We start from the raw sequence: 12,845 nt of genomic DNA, 5'->3' as shown, positions 1-12,845 counted from the left end.
AAAAAAAAAAAAAAAAAAAAAAAAAAAAAAAAAAAAAAAAAAAAAAAAAAGAAGAATGCACTTTGAGTGGCTGTTTAGTTGATTTTCAAAGAGTTGCACAGGTGTGGTGGCACATGCCTTTAATCTCAGCATTCAGGAAGCAGAGTCAGGTAGGTCTCTGAGTTTAAGGCCAGCCTAGTGAGTGAGTTCCAGCACAGCCAGCACTACACAGAGTAATTCTGTTTCAAATAAATAAAACTATAAAAGTAAATAAATGAATAAACAAGCCTCAAATAGTTACTAAAATTGACCATGAAAACTGCGTAGGTGCTTGCAAGTGGAGAGATAGCATTATGTGTTTAGTTTGCATTCTATTTCTGTGAGAAAACACTGACCAAAAGCGATCTGGGGAAGGCAAGGGTTAATGTGTCCTGCAAGTTACAATCCATCATTAAGGGAAACCAAGACAGGAACTGAAACAGAGGGCAGGGATAAAGCTTTCCTCAGGTTATTGAGCGCTCAAAAGCTGTGTGTTTTGATATCTGTGATAAAATATCCAACAGAAGCAAGAATTACAACTTCAGGAGATACAGGACAAGAAAGTATGGCAGCAGGAACAGGAGATGGGGGTTTATGGCGCCTCCAAAGATCACAAGTAGAGAGTGGAGGAAGCCCTCAGCTTGCTTCTTCTTTCTACTTAGTCTAGGAACACATTCCACAGAAGGGCACTGCCCACATGTAAGGTGGATTTTTCCACTTCAAGGCCCTCACAGACGTGCCCAACGGCATTTTCTTTAGTGTTTGTAGGTGCTACAAACAGTTGATAGAATTCAGCATCATATCTGGCCACCCAATCAAGTCTCTTAGACATCTACTTCCCATTGGGCATCAGGAGCCACTGAAGTTTTAGCAGTGTATGCTTGAATTTTCTTTGGGTGTCACTTACAATTCCAGCTAGTTTAGAAGCTAAAGTGAACTTCCTGATGAAAGTTTATAGGCAAAAGCTCACAGAAGAGTAAATGGAAATGCATGTTGAATCCAGACCTGAAGTAATTTAACCACTGATGACATGTCTACTGTTCTGGTACGTCAAGGACTGTCAAAATATTCCCGTTTCTTGGGTAGTGGGTATAGTGTTCCCTGTTCCCATTGTGTTATTTAGGTGGCAAATTTTACAGAACCTATGTGTCATGAGTAATGCAGTCCAACACACAGATTCTAAAATTAAATGTCAAGACAAGAATGCTTAAGTTGACTCTAGGCTAGACAGTATTTTGTCACGGTAGATATTAACAGAAAGTGTCACCCAAACTAGTATTCTTGTTCCATTATTTACTGCTCATTCTGGCTTGTGCACATCAATTAACCTCAAGGAGTCTTAATTAACATAGGAATAGTAAAATTTAACTTGATGTGGCAGATGGTAATATTGCATTGGGTTATGTTCTTGAAATATTTAAAACAATGCCATTGTTATACTATTATTCAATGAACATACATCATCTCCAGTGAATTTCAGGATCCATTTCAAATCTTGAATTCATTTATGTACCTAGAGCCTTCTTCGATGTCCTCGTTAGAAACAATAGTCAGACGATCTATCACTGTGAACAGATACCTGAGGTGCCAATTCAAGGAGGGTGGAGTTATTTGGGTTATAGTTTCAAGGTTTCATTCCATGGTTGGCTAACGCATTGTTTTCTGAGCTGTGGTGAGGCAAAGCATTTTGGTCCATGATCATAAAGAATTACTAATTTCATGGTGGCCAAGAAGCAGGAATAGAAGGGAAATAAGGTATCAGCTTCAAGGACTAGTTTCATGTGACCTCTCCTTGCAACCAGGTTCACAATCCCACCACTTGGAAACAGTCAACGTGGATTTTGAATCTACTGATGGATTCAGAACCTCAATGGTTCAATCACCAACTGAATGTTCCACCCTTGCTCTCTGTTTGCTTCTGACGTTAAACCTTCAATTCCATGAGCATTTTGAGGGAACACTTCATTTCCAAGATGTAGATGTAGAACAGGGAGATTAGTGTGCACATTCAAACTTTTATCATATTTCCTCTGTAATGTTCTTGCATGAGAAGAGCTTCGTGGATGCATTACAAGAAGTATAGCAATTTCTTCAATAGTTCCATGGCTAAAGTAAAGATGGCAAACAGGAAGTTCTTGTTATTAATCCCCTAGAAGTGATATACTGTATTTAGTTTCTTATGAATGAAATGGGCTTTGTGAAGTATTATTTCAACACTGAACAGAGAAAGTGCTTTTAGGGAGATCCCATTTAAACCAATGTCCTATTTTCTGAACATTCTGTTCAAACATTCAAGAGTCTTGTGCTGAAATAAGATTAATGCTCTCTGTAGTTGAACTGTTTTAACTATATCAGCTTCAATATGCATACTGGAGTAAGGTAGGGCAAGATCTAATAAAATAATGCAGGAAGGCGTTAGAAATGAACGCCTCTGAGTAAGACATCAACCCTGAGACTGTGGCCTGTGCTCCTGTGGTCGGGAGATGTGTTTTTGCTGTTGTCTTGGGAGCACTGGCTTCAGCTTCTCCTGAGTCCTACGTTTGACATTTCCACAGTGGATTCATCTCAGAGGTTCTGCTGATTCAGTAGCCCCTCAGTTATCCTTGCCTTCAGTCATTGCCATGTCTGTAGAAAAGCTGACTGGGTGGAAGTTAAAAAAAAAAAAAAAAAGAAAGAAAGAAAGAAAGAAAGAAAGAAAGAAAGAAAGAAAGAAAGAAAGAAAGAAAGAAAGAAACGCTTCTTTTCAATGGACAAATCTCGCCACACAGAGTGGGGGTAGAAAACGATTCAAGTATGTGCAGAAAACAAGCTGGAAATGAGGGACTCCAAAGGCGGCACAGAGAGAGGACATTAATAGTGTTAAAAGAGAGAGTATTAAAAAGTAGGGTATGGCTTTAAAAAAAAAGGAGGAAAATTGTAAAAACACGTAGATAAAGACAGGGGAAAAGCCAGGAAACAAAAGCCCATATACTCAATGTTGTAAAATAGAATGGAGGGATCTTAGGGGATTTCAAGGCTTGTAATTTCATTTACAAGGCCTTTTCTTTTCAGTGTAGAAATAAAGCAGAAGGAATACTTGATTAAATCAAAAGAGCACCAAAAGGTTATAACCTCCTGATCAATAGAAAAGTAGTTTCCCATAAAACAGGTTTTCTATTGACTTGGACTGGTGACGTCATTCCCATTAACGTGCAAGCAGAGGGTACTCACTGTGCGGCAGCCTGCACTCACAGTAGCTTTTTGTGTCATGTTTGGACACTCTTGGTCCGTGAGTCAGAATGGAGCCATGAAATATCTCATTCTCATGGGCCATGGCAAGTTGCTGAGGAAGTCAGCTGTCCAAGTCTCAGAACCATGACAGACCATGCTCTAGTAATTGTAAAATAAATTAATTGTTTTCAATTTGCCCTAATTTAATTCCAACTCAGGTGTCATATTCATCTGGGTATTTTTTAGCTTTTGACTTTGAAAAGTATGAATGATTTTATAATAATTCTTTGGATGGTATGTCTATGCTCAGGTAGAAAAACAGATTTTTCACATACAAGATTTGCCCATATTTGTTTATGTCTGTCAACAACTGTTGTTACATAATAGAGAGGAAAACTGTAACAATTGATAATTCTGGACACTTGATTATTTTTATATTTTATTTTAATCTTTTGTTGTCAGAGTGTTTTTTCACCATGAACTCGACCCCCATTGCATAAAGCTTTCTTAGGACGTTAAGTGGAATGTCCCTGTTGGAACATGTGGCTGTTACTCCAGCAAGTTCATGTGAAGGACTTACTTATGTACTCAAGAATGTTGAGCTATGGCTTAAGTTGCAGGCCTCTTGCCATATGTGACTGAGGCTGGTCCTCACAATGGATTACATGACCCCATACGACCATACATTGTAAGCAACTGTGAAATTTGTTGTTTTTGGTCATGATACCCAAATTGTATAAATTCAGTCTTTTGATATTCATGACTACTTAAAGGAAAACCACTTCCTTTGTCTCGACCAGGGAAAGTAGCTTTCTTTTCATGTATGTGACCTTTGGTGGTGTTGGGGGAGGCAAAATAAAATAATGGGGCTTAATAAGTCATTAAAAGTAAGTAAACCTCTTTTAAGGGAATTTTCAGGCTTTTCGGAATTGTTACTCAATGGTTTGCTGGACCTTATGTTTAGTTACTGTATTGTTTCTGGTTGGCTCTGTGTGTGTGTGTGTGTGTGTGTGTGTGTGTGTGTGTGTGTGTGTATGTGCGTGCGCGCGCATGTGCGCATGTATGTGCACATGTGCATGGATGCACAGAAGCTGTGTGTGCCTGTGTGTATCTGTTTGTACGCTTGTGGGAACATATGTATCTAGAAGATCGAGTCTGTCCTCAGATACTTTCCCAGCGCTTTTTCCACCTTATACACTAAAGTGGAGTCTCTACTTTTAAGTAGAAGTTGCCAGTTCAGTCAGTTTTCCAGCCTACTCCTGGAGAATGTCTGTCTTTACATCAGGAGCACGGGAATTTCAGGTGGACAGCCACAGCCACCTAGCATTTACTTGGGTTTGGAGACCAACACTTGGGTTTTCCTGTTTCATCAACAAGAGCTAAAACCACTGAGCCATCTACCCCATTAGGTATGTGCATTTTTCTCATTTCTTAGTTATACTTAAGTTCTTAAGAGTTATCAACTCAGAAATATCCTAAACAATGATCTTGGTGTATGGCATTATCTATGGCTGGACATATCTGAGAATGAAATTAATAATTTGAGATCATTTAAGAAGTCCTTGAGTCTATACTGGAGACTAATAATCAAATTTTGCTCCACTAGTAATGGTTGAAGAAATGAGTTAAAAGCTGCTGAATTGTTGACTCAATCCAAGGATCAGAGCCATCCCCAGAGCACAAATACCATTGCACTAGGCCTGAAGTTGCTGCAACGGTGACGAGGGAGTTTATGCATTAATGCGCTGCTTTCTTCCCTCTAATAACCCGCTTTTGTATTTGCTTGGCAGCATTGCATTTGTCAGATAACATCCTGCTTTGAAAACTTAGTCTTCAGCCCTCAGGACAGAGATGATGCTCTGACTGGCCTTCCTGTCTCACACTGCCAAGAATGGCATTATTTATTTACAGATGGGCTCCGTATGTGTGGATTGGAAACTCCTTGAGGACAACACCAGTGCATTATTCATGAGCCTCACCTGGAACAGAACAGGCCCTCCAATACATATGCCCATTGTGCAAAACCACTCAGTGCTTAGAAAACAGAGCAGTTTCTCTCCTCTGTCTCTCTCTCTCTGTCTCCCTCCCTCTTACAAACCTGAGGTTCTATTGTAAACTGTTACCTTGTCAGCTAGTTCCAGTATGTATAATGTGCGATAAGCATGTATATATATGATCTGAAGCCCCAAACACCTAGAAGCATAATGATCATATTCTTTCTTTAGGAGATTATCCACCCAATTTTGGTTCAGAAACTGCTAATGTGTCACAACTTCTAGAAACAGGAATGAGAACATTTTCAACAAAAGCTATGACTCCAGTTTCCTGGTATTTGTCTATGTTCTACTGACCCATGCTCCTCTTCTGTCCCACCTTTGGATGAGCAGATAAGAGTCCTGACATTGGCAGAAACTTCCAAGCCTACATTGGAACCATCTGCCTGACCCATCCCATCCCATGCCAGTCATTTCCTTCCTTAGTCTCGCCATTTTTTTTCCAGTATGTAGAACATTCTTAGGACATTGGAGAGAGCCCTAAGGTTTGAGACAAACATTTCTTAGCCCCTTTTCTGTATGTGAGTATTGGTATCAGTTTCAAGACCCTAACCCTGTTCTGAGAAAGACTCTGGTCTGGTGTTTACACAACAGTCCTCCCTAGCTAAGTGTGAATTTCAGGGCAAAGGTCCCACCAAGCACACATATTATTTCCCATTTTTCTTGTCATTTTCTTCATTTCTGTTTTTGGTGAGCAGGCTTAGAAGGTTTAGTTCAAGGTAATGAAGTAGAGTGTCAGGAGCCCTGTCTGCCATACAGAGTCACACAGTTGATCATGTACACAGGATTTTAGTCATGGGGTCACATGTCACACATTCCAGTTTGCAACGGCAAGTACTCCACAATCATCTTTATTTCCACATGGTTTTCAGAGAATATGTAACTATTTTTCTTGTTCTTGAACTTACTAGCTTCATGAAACAAAATAAATTGAGTTAAAAATCCTAACATTCAGGTGTCTTATATTAAAACAAATAAGGCAATAATCATTCTTTCCCAATTCCTTTGGCTTCAAGGGAACATATTTTGAATAATCTAATGCTTGAAGTATATTTTATCCAAAGCAAGTCTTCTTCCTAAATTAAGACTATTCCTTGATATGCGATTGGTTGAAGTTGATTCAGATATCTTCTGCATTAGCTGAGTACATACTTTATGCTGGTATACTTTCTCTTGTATGTGGTACTTTATTGATTTACTAAGTGGAAACTGAAGTCTTTGTAGTGTGACTATCAAACAATTCTGGGAACGCATCTCTACATTTATCTCCAAAATGCCTTCTTTTTTTTTCCATTCAACTTTCTGAGTCCACAGTACTATTCTCAAAAAAAAAATAAAAATAAAAAAATAAATAAAAATTAAAAAAAAAGTATTTCCTTAAAAGGACACATTTCTGTGCATACTGATATCTGTGGCTTGAATCAGGTTTTCATAAGAGCTAGACTCCAGAGACCCTGAAAGGATTCTGGATTGGGCAACTCCACACTGAGGATACAGCAGGCTGTCTTGTTTGGGAGCGGAAGAGAGCTGAGCTGGCTGTGCAGTCGGATCAAGTCCTGATACACAGGAATTGCTCGGAGATTTCTGAACAGAAATTGACTAACCAGCAGCAGAGAGCAGTATGGAGCCATTTTTAAAGCAGAGAAGAGAGCCAAGGAGCCTAGAAAGGGCTGGGGGAGGGGAAAGAAAAACTCTAAACACTGGCCAAGGCCTTGATTACATATTCTCTTTATCTATGCTTCTTTTTTCCTGTAGAGATAACAGGTCCATGCTTTGGATAAAAATCCACATATCTTTTCCTTCGGTTCTCCTTGCTTAGTTTTTATTCATCCCTTCCTTCAGTTCTTGCTTAGTTTTTATTTAGTGTATTTTTAAGTCTGTGTGTATGTGTGTGTGTGTGTGTGTGTGTGTGTGTGTGTGTCTGCCTGTCTGTGTACACACCCATAGCCACACTCATGCTTTCTCTTTCTTTTCTTTTCTTTCTTTCTTTCTTTCTTTCTTTCTTTCTTTCTTTTCTTTTCTTTTCTTTTTTTTTTTTTAAGCCAGTTCACAGTTCTGTCTCCAGCGATTGGATGCAAAGCTAAGTTGCTTTCCCAGAGCTCCAGTCCCATGCAGGATATGTTAATCTACATTTCCTATGCAGCCTACATATCCACAGCTTTCACATTCTTAGACAAGCTTACAGAGAGAGTGTATCTACACCCTGATTTTCTCTAATGCCTTCTCTTCAATTCCCCTTGGTAACTCTCTGAGTTAGACGATGTTATTATATTGTTGATCTCAGTTTGGTTGAATTTCTATCCAATTTAAATCAGGATCAAAAGCAGTGTTTGAAGAGTAAGCAGAGTGTGTGAACACAGAATGTGCCCTCTCTGGCCCTGTCATATTGTCTTCGGATGAGTGTGCTTTCATTTAATTAAACATTCTTTTATTTTTTTTTTCCTATATAAACAGAAACCTTTGTTTATGCCAGTGCCCAGCCTGCAAGTAACACAATCTGCCCCTCTTGTTCCCCCCACCGTCGGTACGAAATGCCAGGCTTTGAGTCACGCTAGCCTTGGGCACCCAATAGAGGTGATGTTTTGCAAAAGCTGGGCTTTGCTTTTCTCTGTCCGGATGACATATCTGAGGATGCGTGCAAACCAGGAAGGTTAGTGTCAAAAGAAGAGGAAACTCCGAGCCCCAGAAGGAATGCTTTCTATAACGGAGCCCTCCTGTCTGCAGCGTCTGTGTCCTTTACCCTCCTCATTACTGGGCATGTTTGGCGAGGCACAGGACTCGGAGACTTGGGAGGTTTTTCTGTTTTCACTATGGATTCTTAAATGATAGCCCAGATTTCTCGGAGATGGGAGTGAATTAAAAGGTTACCATACTCCTTAAGGCCACCTTTCTGACCATGTAAGGTCTGGACAGCTCTTTACAAGAAGTGAAATTTTTAGAACAAAACCAGATCATCTCCTAAGGCACACCAACCCAGATGTTAAAGAAAGATGCCACGGCGTTTCCTATCAAGAAGGTTAAACTCACAGGATTATATGAAAACACTCACTTTAACCCGGCTAACCTGTAAAGATTTCATTCTGCTTCATTTATCTTCTCTCTTACCCTATGCTAAACCATCCCCGGCTCCGATGAAAGAATCATGTCTCCATTCATTTCCTATCTTGCTGAATTGCCTTCACATTCCCTATCATCTGTGCATAATCCTATTCTCCCCACTATTGTCTTAATACTAAGAACAGCACAGGGTAATAGATAGGCACTCTAATAACAGTGTGGCCTGAAGGAGCCCCTCCAGGGAAATATCTTTGATGCTGGTGGAATATTAATGCATCCTAGGTCCACGAGCCTCCTCTTTCACTTCATCTTCTGTTTTCTAAACTACATAATGACTTTCATATCCATGACAAAAGCATTGGAACAGAAAGGGCCTTGCTGATGAGCAGCAGGGCTGTGTGATATTAAGGAGTACCATTCTTACTTCTTTGTACAGTTTTTGACCACCATCTGAGACTGTATGTAGGTAATTTCTGATTTGAATAGATACTAGCAGAAAAAGAGAGGCATAATCATATTGTGTTAATGCAAATGCCCATCAAAGGCACTGCATGAAAATAAATTAAAATATAATTCTTCAATAACACATGTGTCCATAGGATGATTTTAGACAGATTGAAAACAAACACCTTGATATCACTTAGACAAGGGAGTGGGTTGTTTTCAAGGAGGTTAATCAGCAGCAGATTATGAATGAGACAGCAAATCAAAGCCACCTACATCATACTTTGTGGATTGGGTTACAGTTGCAACTTGTACATAATTTTTCAATAAAAGGGAAAGAATTGGCTTTTTTCTAAGCATAAATACTTTAGCCTAGGAAAATTCAGTAGCATAAAGGGGAAGGGAGAATCTGGGTGAGTGACTGAGTGGCACCTGGCCTCATCGTTTGGTTGTTTGAGATGAAGCAAGAAACCTTTAGAATCTACAAGGAATACAACTTTTCAAACTCCCATATTCCTTCCATTTTCCCATTTTATTTATCTTTTTATCTTTTGTGTGTGCAAGTGACCATTGTATTATCTGCAAAAATGTTTTCTGGAAGCTGAGCTGCTTATGAAAAGATGTGTATTCAGGGCATCTAGAAAAGGCAAAATAGAAAATGCCCCAGACATTTCCTTTAGCTTGGAAGCCATGTACCACAAAGCTTCTATTTCTAAATAATAATAATAAAAAAATGAAATCAAGAAAGTTGTTGTGGAGAATTTTTTAATTTTGTAGATGATTTTCTATTAACTTAAATGACATAGTAAACACTGGTATCTAAAATTCTATCTACTGAAAATACTTATCTTAATAATTTTGTAAAAGGACACTGGGAAGGGTTATGGGGGCTTTACTTTTTTCCTGTTGGTCTTAGTTTGGGTTCTTTGTCTTGAGCCAGCCAGTATTAAGTACTATTCTGTCCCAGGTTCAATGTTGGGAAGCTGATTATAAAGAGGATTAATGTAGATATGTTTTCCCAGTCTTGAAACAGCTCATAATCTGGACTTTAATGGACAAAATTTGTATTTATTTATTAGATAAAGCAATATATTATGTGTGTTGGAGGGATGGCTAAGGGGCTCAGAGAGCTTAATGTTCTTACAAAGGACTTGAGTTAGGTTCCCAGCACCTAAGTTAGATGACTCACAACTACTTGTAATCTAGTTCCAGGGGGAACCCACTTTGGGCCTCCGAGGGTATGTGAACTCAGGTACAAATATATCCCACACATATTACACTTCCCTGTTCTCAGGAAAGAACTATATTATGTACAAAACTGTGTTAGATACAGTGAAAACCAAATAAAGTTACATGAGGTGAAGCTCTTGTTCGAAAATTGTCCCCAGCCAGTAAAACAGTTGCCTGCATATACCTGTGGTCAAAGTGTGACTTTGTTAAGGTAGGACCAGGTAAGGTTTGCAAAGGTCCAGGGGAATAGATTAATTCAGACCTAAGGAGTTGATCTTGAGAGGAGATTAAGTTCAAGAACTGTTATAAGGAAGTATTCATGGAATAGACGGCATTAGCCAGATGTGCAGAATCAAGGCCAATGGTGAAATTGGTGGGCTGGAGGAAGGAGGCCTAAGTGAAGAAAGCAACACACAAACGTCTTGAAAATCAGGTCCTGACGCTGACATATGTGGATAAGGAAGGAGCGGGTACCGGGGAATTAGACTGCTCTGAGTCAGATGGTAACCCTGGTCTCTTCCAATCAGCAAAGGGGAAATGGATGAAGGATGCTGTCTGCTAGAATGTGGTTAGCAAATGGTTGCTTGAGCAGTTCCCTAAAGCACCCAGAGAAAAAATGAGAGACCCTGTTAGTATAGGCAGTTAGGAATATCTGAACAAAACAACACAGACAAAAAGCTCACTAGACAAAGATATAGTGAAAAGTCCAAGCAATGGTTTAACACTGCTACAATTAAATGGCATGTTTCTTTATTTTTCCTGTGTGTGTGTGTGTGTGTGTGTGTGTGTGTGTGTGTGTATACCTGGGGGGGGTGACACATTTATATGTGTGTGTTTATGTGTTGAAGATGCACATGTATTGGTAGCATGTGTCTGTACATGTGGAGGTCAGAGGTCAATCTTGGCTATTGTTCTTCTTCAGTTCAGATATTTTTTTTTATTTGATTCTTTGTTTATTTGTCTGTGTTTGTTTTGAGACAGAGTTCCTCACTGGGAACCAAGAAGCTTGTCTGGTTGTGCCGGCTATCAGGGATCCACCAATCTCCAACTCTGTAGCCTTTGGATTATAAATGAGTGTTCCCACCCCTGGCATTTGTTTGTTTGTTTGTTTGTTTAATTGGATCTGGAACTTGAAATCAGATTCTTGTGTGTGCAAGGAAAGCACTTTATAAACTAAGTCATGTTCCCAGCCCTCTCCTTGTGGTATGATAAAACACTAGTGAATGATATGAAGCTCAGTCAGGATTTTTAGGACAAGAGTATCAAAGAATCATCTCTCTGAGGTCATGCTGTTATTCAGGAACATAGTTAGAACTGGAAACCATCATGTTCAGCTAGAGAAGCCAGGCTCAGAAATACACAGATCACCTGTTTTCTCTTATAGATGGAAATTAAAACATACAATAAAATGAAAGTAGAAAGAGGCTCTTTGGGATGAGTAAAGGAACAGTAGGAGTGGGAGGGAAGAAAGCCCAGGGAGCAGGATTTGAACATGAACAACTCATGTTGTTATATGTATGAAATTTCCACAGTGAAACAACATATTCTGAGTAATTAACATACAGTAACAGAGTGCAAACTTTAAAACAATAAATAGTTCTAGAATTCCTGTGTCAGCTGCTCTGGCAAGTGTGAAAATCAGGATTGGAGTGGAGGGCGCTGGTCTCCACTGAGAGCACATGTGTGTATTTTTCTCATCACTAGACTGTAAATCTCTTGGCAAAGAGGAGAGCCTTTCCTTGTTTCTTATCCCAGGAGTGCCGGTTCTTAGAAAAGCTGTGTCTTAATTCAATTTACAGAGCTTCAGCGCAAAGCTGACTTGGAAGCCATGAAAAGAATTCTGTCTGCAGAGAGTTGACCAGAGTTAATGTGAAATGCTCAGCTCCATGGAGAAAACTAGCCCCTCTGCTAACCCTTCACATCACCCTCTGACCATTATAACTTCATGGAAAAGTCATGTGGAAATTCTTGTGTGGTACAGAGAACAACACTGAAGAGGTTAATGACAAGCTGGGGCAGGGAACCAAAATGCTTTAACATGCAACTTCATGTTAGTGAACTCTGGAAGCCTGAGTTCATCCCTTTAAAAGGCATTAGGGACAATATTATTGTGTTGACGTGATATTTTTTCCCTTCAGACATCTTGTCTGGACTTAGACAGATCTAACTTGTAATGCGAGTGATAATGGAACTAAATGCTTGAGACCATGGTGCTTTTGACTTGGTTTAATGGCAAAGTGTCCAAAGAAAATACTTTTCGGGGCTTTCATCTGGGGATAGCTTCTGTCTCTCATTTCCCCAACGTCTGAGTGATAAGGCATGGCTGCTATTTTTGAGGTGGAAAGTCACTCAATTCATTTTGCTTTTATCTTTCTACCTAAACCTAAAGAAGTAAGATGTAGCCCAGATTTTACCCAGGATGCTGGGTATAGTCCAGCTCTATTCTAACCATCCATCCACACATCCATCCATCCATCCATCCATCCATCTATCCATCCATCCATGGATTGATTCATCCTTCCATCTATGTATCTCCTTGTTCTAAGGTCAAGTCTAAGTGGATCAAGGAACTCCAGATAAAACTAGAGACACTGAAACTTATAGAGGAGAAAGTGGGGAAAAGCCTCAAAGATATGGGCATAAGGGAAAAAATTCCTGAATAGAACTGTAAAGGCTTGTGCTTTAAGATCAAGAATTGACAAATGGGACCTCATAAAATTGCAAAGCTTCTGAAAGGCAAAAGACACTGTCAATAAGACAAAAAGGCCACCAACAGATTGGGAAAGGATCTTTACCAATCCTAAATCAGATAGGAGACTAATATCCATTATA

Source organism: Mus pahari, chromosome 4, assembly GCF_900095145.1.
Source record: "Mus pahari chromosome 4, PAHARI_EIJ_v1.1, whole genome shotgun sequence".
Taxonomy (NCBI): domain Eukaryota; kingdom Metazoa; phylum Chordata; class Mammalia; order Rodentia; family Muridae; genus Mus; species Mus pahari.
The sequence above is the reverse complement of the archived record's forward strand: the minus strand, read 5'-3'. Positions refer to the sequence as shown.